The sequence below is a fragment of the Myxine glutinosa genome, chromosome 4, assembly GCF_964187855.1.
Source record: "Myxine glutinosa chromosome 4, kmMyxGlut1.1, whole genome shotgun sequence".
In the NCBI taxonomy this organism is placed as follows: Eukaryota; Metazoa; Chordata; class Myxini; order Myxiniformes; family Myxinidae; genus Myxine; species Myxine glutinosa.
In genome coordinates this window covers 203,918,449-203,927,142 of record NC_136264.1, presented here as the reverse complement: position 1 = coordinate 203,927,142, position 8,694 = coordinate 203,918,449, and the positions used below count along the sequence as shown (strand labels likewise).

The window sequence follows — 8,694 nt, the reverse complement described above, 5'->3', positions numbered from 1 at the left end:
AAACAATAAATCAAACGTGTTTGGAACTCAAATCAAACGTCCGCCATGTCGAACTATTTCATTGCAAATGTAAAGTCGACATTCTGTCTGTGCTCAGTGGTTTCCACATTTCGCTGATTTTCTGCTTGATTTTCACATTTATAGAAGACTATTTAAAGGTAAATCTTTGTGTTGCCGTTTTTGTATACTTCATCTATGCTAATTGACCCAATATGCAAGTTCTTAAAATTTTAGGGCAATCGCAGGAAAATTGATGATTTTATGTGATGCTGACCTTTGACCTTTTGACAAAATTATTAATTTGCCTTCTCCATATTCTCATAATTAAGCTCCATCTCCATATTCATACTCACCCTCCCTCTCCTGCCTCCTCCCTCCCCGCGTTGCCGGGTACTCCTAGTTTATATATCTATGCAGTGCATTCAGAAAGTATTCAGACCCCTTCACTTTTTTCACATTTTGTTATGTTGCAGCCTTATGCTGAAATCGTTTAAATTCATGTTTTCCCTCATCAATCTACACTCAATACCCCATAATGACAAAGAGAAAACAGGATTTTATAAAGTTTTGCTAATTTATTAAAAAGAAAAAACTGAAATATCACATTGACATAAGTATTCAGACCCTTTGCTATGACACTTGAAATTTAGCTCAGGTACCTCCCATTTCTCTTGATCATCTTTGAGATGTTTCTACACCTTGATTGGAGTCCACCTGTGGTAAATTCAATTGATTGGACATGATTTGGAAAGGCACACACCTGTCTACAGTATAAACATATTGTTATGAATTTGGGTAGTGATATATAGAGCAGAATAGATCTGAGTAGGTAACATGCTTCGAGATGTCGCGGTAAGGAACACTTCCTGTAATAAGTCATGTGTAGGCGTTTTGTCGGTTAAGATTTATAATTGTGAATCTACCAGGAGATTCGAGTGATAGGTAGTGTAGGGATTAAGAATAAGCCCCTGTGTGTCCTCACCTGGTTAGCCAAACCTTTGTCCATTTTGGCACTGCACACCACTTAGGCACTTAGTTAGGATCCCTTAGTTACTTAGTACAACACGAATAACGCCCTCCCCCCTGACATGACTTAGGAAGAAACCAGGCTAGGACACCACCGATAATGGCCGCCACCATTTACACCTCCGAGAGGCCTATCCACCTCGCATAGCACGTGCTATAACACAAGGAACAGAGAACGAGAGTGGGAGTGGCACAGTGGGCGTACACCAGGCGAGTCGGTGGAGGCTCTGATTGGTTGGCAGCGCGCCAGGGCTGACGTCTAGGGGAAGATCGAGATTAACGAGGGCCGGGCGCCATTTTTTACGGGAGGGTTCGTTTAAGGTGCGCACGAGTGGAGAGAGTTCGTTTGAGGTGTGCACGGGCAGTTCAGCGCATTTGATCCCGAGCAGTTGGAAAAAGAGCGAGTCGATACGAGGGGTTGTTTTGAGCAGCCCGGTCGAGTCGTTCAGAGATCCCGACCCGAGTGGGGCTGAGGTGTAGCCCGAGTGGAGCTCGCTGTCCTGCTGAGAGGCCTTGTGGGACTTGGAGCGAGGGACCTCGTGGTGTGCGATCGAGGCCGAACGGAGCGGTGTTGGACGGCAGCCACCAAGACGACAAGGACGAGATAAGGCCGTATCCACGAATACACTTTACATGAAAGACGTGTTATTTTAGTATTCATATTCCCTCGTCTTGTATTTGATATCTGTTGTGTGTGGGATCCCAATTTAGCTACCTTATTTTATTATCGGCATGTATTTTCCTGTCCCTGCCTGTTATTGAATAAACCTTTGTATTATTTTGCATCCCCATTCAAACCTGTGCCCACTTGAGTTAATTTCCTCTTACAGGACCGAAGCTATGCCGGCGTGCTGCAGTTAAGTGCTTTCGCCGCAGCCTCCATTTTCCTTCTTCCTCCCGCGTGGCCATAGCCGAATCCGTGTTTGGGTAGTTGCCTCCAATAAGACCGTTTAGGCTATCCGCAACTCTGATGTTAATCGGAGTTGCGTGACAATATTGTCGTGTTCACGGGCCGGATAACACCGCCCTGAACGCATAGGCTTAAACAGGCTTTATCTCTCGAGGCTATGTTCACCTATTGGCAGGATATGCTCTCACAGACCTGAGGAGGTCCTTAAAGATTTTATAAAAGCAATTTATTCCCAAACAAATAACAACCAGGGAAAATTAATTCAACAAGCATTCTGAGTATTGCGCTGCAATACATGTCCCCTACCAAAGTTCAAAGTGCCATAACTTTGTCAAAAATGATCGAATATGCAAATTTATGCACGGTTGATGCTTGCTTTCAAACTTGATCTGAGGTATGCTGAGACACATGTGTGTCACGCCTCGCCTCGTTGACAAGGTCGCTCTGTGGAGCGGCCTGCACGTATTGCACTGTGTGAATTATATAATTACCAACTCACGGTCTGAGGTACTAGTGATTCAAGAGATATCCATTTTTTAAAATATTTTCGTTTAATTAACGATATCTGCCAAACCACGTGCCCTATCGCAAATTCCAAAAGGACATTTTAGTAGATTGACATGCTGAACAGATCTGTGAAGTTTCCCCTCGATTGGATCAAAAATGAGGGAAGAGCTTGGTTTTAAAGGTTCATGCTTAAAAACGACATAACTCTGAAACCATGTGACGCATGACGTCGTGCTCGCTGACTTTTTTGTTCATCATGGGTATGCGATTCTGCTTGCAAAGTTTGGCTTCGATCTGTTCAGCCGTTGCAGAGAAAAAGGAGTTTTCGTGTTTTCACGAAAAACAATATGGCGGCCGAACCACTTGACCTGTGACGTCGTAATTAGCATTAAAATATTCTACAGACCGAGTCCCCCCTACGGTGAAAATTTGATCTCAATCGGTCCTATTAATGCACAGAAAATATTTTTTAAAGGAAATTAAAACTTTAAATGGCACTCAGTCAAGGAACATCAGAATTATCAGAATTCACAAAGTTCAAAGTGCCATAACTTTGTCAAAAATGATCGAAACGTCGTGAGGTTCGAACTTGATCTGTAACTTATCATGAGGAAACCATGTACCAAGCTTGAAATCATTAGCTTTAAGCGTTTAGAAAAAAAGTCCGGAAAACTGTTCTTTGCATGATGGACTGACGGACTGATGGACTGACGGACGGACTGACTGACGGACAGACTGACTGACGGACGGACGGACTGACGGACTGACGAACGGCGTGCAAACCTATAGTCCCCTCAACTGTACACTGTTTATTTTTTTATTTTTTTTATTTTTTTTGTATACTGAATCGAGGCTCGTGAAAGAGCTAACATTAACTTCACAAACAAATCGACCAGACAAACAAAATACACAAAAAGAGGGAGCGGAAGACAAGATGGGGAGAAAAGGGGAAGCACACACACACAACATCCGAGAGCAGGGAGATGTGTGGAAGGGAGAGGGCCCGGGGGGAGGAGGCGTGGGAAGGGGGGGGGGGGGAGGGAGAAGTATAAAGCACAAGGACACCAAGGACTTCCAGGACAAAAGTTGGTATTTCAAAAAGTGGAATTGGGGTGAAATTAGCGGGGGTAGAAAAGATCAAGGTTTTGGATGGGGTAGGGGACTGGTAGGGGACTAACAAGCATTCTGAGTATTGCGCTGCAATACATGTGCCCTTCCGGCAGTCTGTCGTCCAGAAAACTGTTAGGGAAATTACCAAAGGGTTATTTACCTACAGGTTCTGAATCGTTCCCAATCGCTAATTACCTCAGGACGGGCTCACCTGTGATTCACACTCGGGAATTTGATTTATACACCTTGCAGACAGGTCAGCAGAAGCACGAGAAAATAAGTTGTTGATAAAGAACCTTTCGAGTCACTAAATATCAGTAATTTATTCTATTTTCCGGTTCACGATCAATGATCGATGTGTATATGTATGTTGCTCGGCTTGGCCGATAATACGTTACTAATAATAACTATATATACTGAGGTATAACCAATGGTAAAACAAATACTATAAAAACTAAGGTGACTCTCTCCAGTCACAAGCATAGATGAGGTGGGGAGAACAAGACAGGGTGACTTATCTCTGGAGGCAGCGGGGGAGTGGAGGATGGGCATGGAGCAGGCGATGAGATGAGCAGGACGATGAGGACCCATCAGGATAACAAAGAGGTGATGAGGAGATGAGCAGGAGGATGAACAGGCAATGGGGGAAGACGAGGACAACACTGGGGCGAAACCAGGCAGGCAGAATGACCTCCTTTTAGCTCTCCTCCTCCTAGCCCACCAATTCTCCTCAGAACTCATGCAGTTTTTCCTATCAGAGCGCGACCCTGGAACACTCTCTGGCGCTCTCCAAATCTCCTCCGAGCTCTCAGTCCTTGTCACAACACTCCCTTGATCTCCTCAGTTCTCTTGCAATCCCCTCAGGACTGTCCCCGCTTCTCCAAGCACCGAACTGAGAGCTACTGGCTCCTCCCTCATCTCCCTGAACAACTCTCCACCCCTCCTGGCGTTGGGCTCTACCCCAATCCGTCAGACGATCATAGCTCCACCTCCCTCTCTCACTGCCTGGCAGAATCCCTCTGCTTTCTGCTTCGCTCTTCTGAGCTCATGTGAACTCTAACCTGGTGCCCCCAGTGGATGGTTACAGGGGTTGTTTTTTTTTTTACACACGGTTAATTAACTTTAATCCCCCTCTATCTTATCACAAGGTATATAGAGGGTTTCATAAATTCCTCAATACAATTATGATTTTGACTTTCAATGGATACAAAGCTGCTCCTGATCCGGAAGTACAAACGATGAAGTAGATTCGCTCGTTTGATAATATCTCAATACAATTGTGATTTTGAGTTTCCACCTGAACGACGCCGCTTTTATCTATTTTAAGGTGGGTGTGAAGTTTCATCAATTACTCAATACAATTATGATTTTGACTCTCGATCCATACGAAGTGTTTCATATTCACCCTTTCTCACCGGCAGATTCGTCTGCATTGGTTATCATGTCAGATTGGTCAATATTTGTTTACCTCATGAGTGTTTTTAACATTGTATTTTGTTATATTAATGCTATAGCATTAATTCATGATTGGAATGAAAATATAGAGATTGAATTGAAAGCAGAATGAGCACATGACGTGAGGGTTTCCACCACTGAACTATAACACTACGTGGAACGGACGGTGCCCGTGATCCGCTGAAGCCACCGACATGTATGGCGCCCCCTATCGTATGCACCCAGAAAAATGAATGCCCCCATAGCCTTTGTGGGTAGGTGTAAGTTTTCCAAGATAAATTTTGCCATTATTTTCATCGCAAGAACGTACTAAAAATATTGAATCCATGATTATCAATGTTACACACATGACTAATACTGTAATGTACACTGTACTTGCACAAAATACAAGGCAAAACATGGCTATCAAGGTCGAGTTTAGGTAATTTTGTGGCATACTGTCCATAATTCACACACAAAGCAAATTACAATAAACATGTCAAAAAAAATTAAAGGAAGTGTAGCACAACAAAGCGCTTAAATTGCATCATATACTTCATACATGTACACATACATAGATATAATAGTGAGTAAACATGCATAAATGTCCATGATAGGTACATGAACATTTTCTGTACAGTGTATACAGTAACAAATATGTTGCATTTCAGAAATGAGCTGATGAGAGTGAGGCAAGAACTTTCAACTGTAGTTATACAAATAACAAGGCAAATTACTGTACACAGTCAAGTGTCAAAGCTTCATACTATTAAAAAAATTACCAGTGACAATAATTTTCACTATCATTAAGATCATACATGTCTTTGAAATATCTGGATGTTGTATGCTAATAAATAAAAAAATCCAATTTATTATCATTTTCTACATAATATAAAGTCCATGTCTACTGATGACGAAACAAAATTGTTTTGGCTAGGAGCTTCCTTACTTTGGGCCCGGTAGCAGCATCTGTTTTTACCCTTCCTAAGTGGTAGAGCTTGATCTGTCCATACCGTGATGCAATTTTCTTGATCAGGCTGTGAATGTGGTTGTTGTCAATTGTAGTATCAAACTGGTGACGGTGCAACTGAGGAAATAAGTTCATGTGGCTTGTGTTCTCCAGAACTGAGGAAGAGATAGCAGATGTCACTCCACGGCCTTGAGGAAGCTTTCCTTGAGTTATTCTTAGAAGTCGCTGGAAACATTTCTCTGTTTCTCTACATACAGATACTACGCTAGCTGATGGCCTCTGCAGCCTCCCGCGATCTTTCATGGTGACAAAGTCATGAGCATTGCCATTAGAAGATGACATTGCATTGGCACATTCCATACAGTCCATATGCAGCCTAAGAGATTTCACAATGTATCCACTGATGTAGTTGACAGCCGCATCCTTATATTCTGATAAGGGCTCAATATGTGGCATGTCACTGTAGTCATGATCTGTCTTGCTGGGTTGTCTGGGAATGAGATCATACTTTCGAGTAATGTTCATAGTTGTGACATCATTGACGCTCTCAGTGTGAAGAATGGCTGTGTCATCACGAAGAATACAGTTCCCAGTGCCATTTTTTATGTGATGTCTCATCAACAGGCGTTTGTATGCAGCTTTGAACTGTCTTGCAGTGGGGTTGTTGTTGAATCCTCCACGTGCTCTGAGGGCGGAAAAGAACAATTCAATGTGATCCTGAGAGAATTTATACGTTAGTAGGTATTTGAGTGGGGCATCGGTTGGTGCGACAAGTTCTTGATACATGTTTAAAATGCTTCTGATGCTAACAACGAAGCCAACAAAACCAGTCTTTCTTGGTCCTTCACACATTTTCCTACCAGATCCATCTTTGAGACCGAGAAGGAAGACTTCAGCATCATGCAATCGTTGTTGAATGGATGCATGGTTGTCCCCTTTCAATGGTGCTTTCAGCCCCCTTCCAAACGGATTTCTGCTGTTTAAAGCATCGAAGGCTGAATCAACATGCCGAAGAAACTCTATAGTTGCACTGCAGCCCTGGAATTGTGGAAGTTGAAGTTTTTCTTCGCAATATTGCAGAGCATCAGCAACACTGGCACTGAATATTTGTGCTGCCAGGTTCACTTTCATTTTCTGCGTTCTCCACTGAATGTGGGCATTTTTTACCTTGTTCCCAAGTCGGAGTCCTTCAGATCCTTGAAGTTTGTGAAGCTCTTCAATGTATGTCCATTTCACACTTTGACCATCCTGCGTTCTAAAAATCCCACCATCTGCAAATGAATTGCGAAGTAGTTTCAGCATATGGCAGACGTCAAGTATCACATATACGCGCACGGAAGGGTCAGCTGGGTGTGGAAATGAAGGATCCATTCCATTGATGTTCACGTTTGCTCCTAGTACCTTCATCATTGCAATATGGCAGGATGGCCCATCGCACGTTAATGACACAGCACGTACACCAATGTTATTCAGTCGCAACAGACATTCCAGAACCAAATTTGCCCTTTCTGCTCCCGTCATTCCATCTATGAGGAAATATGCTAATGGTATTTTCCAAGATTCATTCACTGAGACTGCCATGAGAACAAGGGCATCTTTAGCTAATGGGGTGGCATCATCTGTTGCACCATTTCCAACATCTACATAGCCATGATATTTGCCTTCAGCAAATTCCACATGCTTGTGAATAGACATCTCGTCCAACATCAAGGCGATGATAGTCTCCTTTCCAGTTTCTCTGTTTCTGGTCACTTTTCCTGCTAGTGAGGAGAATGCCTGTTTCGTATCATGTTTCCGAAGTGAAACAACTAAGAACAAATGTGCAATTATGAAAGAAATCTCTATATAAATCTTGCAAGATGTGTACGTCGTTCAATCACAGCGATACAAAAGCAATACGCTTTTTGCGTGACTAAATCCCATAATGCATTGCGATCCCGTGGCTTCATGTAAAACTCACTGCCTATGGGCCTTTTGTGTGTGTGTTCGCAGACTGTCCGTTCCACGTAGTGTTATAGTTCAGTGGTTTCCACCTGTGACATTCGTGGATTTGGCATCTGTAGTTTCGCCATTAACCGTATGTAAACATTCAGCTGCAGTAAGATATGTTTTTGGCCAAATCCTTCACGAACCGGCTGTTAATGCCTGATGTTCAACTGAAGGTGGCACAGGAATGTGGAATTTATGAGTTCATTGTTTAGCATTCGCCGTTTCCGCGTTATTTTCATTTGGCCTCCCACTCGTGCATAGCATTCCGCATGGATTATTTTTTTATCACCCAGTCTTACTGTAAGAGTTTCACCCAGACCGCAAGTTTTGGGGTCTCAGGTTTAACGTCGCATAACTTAAGTTGGAAAGATTTGATCATTTCACTGTTACTTTGTCAAGAGTTGTGCAAATTTATCTGTTTTGTTGATGCATCGTTTGATATGAAGTGCCAAACTCTTTCATTCCTCTTTTCTCCTGCCTCTGGAACAAACTCCCTCACTCTCTTCAATCCCACTCCTCCCTCCAGGTCTTTAAAACAGCTGTTCACCACCATCTCCCCCATCCAAAACCTTGATATTTTCTACCCCCATTGATACACCCCAAATCCACCTCTTTCAATCTCCGACGTCATTCCTGAAATTTCTAGTCCTGTCAATTTGTTTTATACCGTGTACCCCTTCTCCTCCCCCCTCCCTCAACCCCCCCTGCCCAGCCCTCTCCCTTCCACAGACCTTCTTATGTCCCTGTT

At 43.1% G+C, this 8,694-nt stretch overlaps 1 protein-coding gene across 1 annotated transcript in view; it reads left to right on the top strand.

The window, feature by feature from the left end:
* The window catches only part of TMF1 (TATA element modulatory factor 1), a 103,530-nt gene that overhangs the window by 45,574 nt on the left and 49,262 nt on the right, over nucleotides 1-8,694 (top strand). The window lies entirely within an intron of this gene.